Raw genomic sequence first — 1655 nt, 5'->3', positions numbered from 1 at the left:
AGGGAAGCTTTGTGAAAACAAATGAAGTAATTGGTACAATTGTTAAATGGAATATGAACTCTAGATTAGATACTAGTATTGTATCCATGTTGACTTTCCAGAATTAGATCATCATTCTGCGGCTGTGTAAGAGAATGCCTTTGTTCAGAGCATAAGAGAATACACACTGAAGTATTTAGGAATAAAGGGTCAAAAGAAGGAAAGTAAGACTTATAAAGCAAACATGACAAAATATTAATAGGTGAAACTGACTGAAGGATAAATGAATTCTTCGCACTATTCCTAAGGCTCTTCTATTAGCTTGAAATTATTTCAAAGTAAAACATTTACAAACACCAAATGAAGTAATTTTACATTGACCTACTTAAACACTACACTTGTTGACCTTCAGTTTTCTCAAGGGGTTGATTTAATACCAAGAGATCTCTTTCAAAACATTTCTCCTATAGCCAAGTCTTTCCAAATTGCAAGGTCACCTTCAGAGGAAAGGAAATTATTGCAACAATCCTTGTGTATCTCATGCTCCGAAATAACCCCTTAAATAACTGATTGTTTTTTAGATTCCACATGGAAGTGAAATAATATGGTATTTGTCTTTCTTAAACAAAAAAAAACCCTCATAGATACAGAGAACAGACTGGCGATTGCCAGAGGGGAGGGGAGTTAGGGGGGTGGGCGAAACTGGTGGAGGGGATCAAGAGGCACAAACTTCCAGTTATAAAATAAGTCATAGGATGTAATAAACAGCATGGTGATGGAATGGTAAATAGAATTATTGCAGTTATCATTTTGCAGTGTATACAAATATTGAATCATTATGTTGTACATCTGAAACTAATATAATGTTATATGTCAATTATACCTCAATAGAAAAAATAAGGCCTTTGGACATGCAGAAAAAAGCTGATATTTTTTCCAACCACAGATCGCCATTTACAATTTGACTATTCATTTATATTAATATCAAGTAGCTCATTTGATATTTTATATTTCTGGATCAGTATACCACTTATGTTGGAGCAGAATTTTAGTATTGAGCAGTGCAGCTTTAACAAATGGAGTAAATGCTTATAAAACAAAACTTTCAGGTGAGGTTACAAAATCATAATTAATCACAACAAAACCATTTTCAAATTTGTTTCTAAAATAGTCCTTGAAGTCAAAAAGCCATGAAAGGACTGTATAAGGAATGAAAAGCAAGGAGAAATTGAAAAATTAATTTATTATATGAAGAAACATAAACAATATTTATTAGAGTGAATGGCTGCAGAGAAGCAGCCTGCAAAACTCACATCCGCAGTGTACTGGCTGAGGAGTACTGACACATACAGTCATAACCCATAGCACTAATGTTCTAAGGAGGTTTCCAAGAAAATGCTGTATTTGACAATCAATTTTAAAGTTTATTTTTCCCATTTACAAGGCAGAAAAAATTATACCCACATTCAATTAAAGTCTAGCGGGATCAGGCATTCAAATTGTAAAGAAAAATTAACAAAAGAGGCTGCTATATCCTTTATGAAAGATGACATACAAAAATGATAAGCTCATTTGTTATCAAAAGCAATTTCTCAGATTTCAGTGGGTCTTTTTCCTCCAAGTACCATATGTTTGGGTGCTCTGATTTTTTTTTTTTTTTTTTTTTTTTTGGTACC

This window comes from Neophocaena asiaeorientalis, unplaced genomic scaffold (assembly GCF_003031525.2).
Source record: "Neophocaena asiaeorientalis asiaeorientalis breed wild unplaced genomic scaffold, Neophocaena_asiaeorientalis_V1.1 scaffold507, whole genome shotgun sequence".
Taxonomy (NCBI): Eukaryota; Metazoa; Chordata; class Mammalia; order Artiodactyla; family Phocoenidae; genus Neophocaena; species Neophocaena asiaeorientalis.
Note: the sequence above shows the minus strand (reverse complement) of the source record.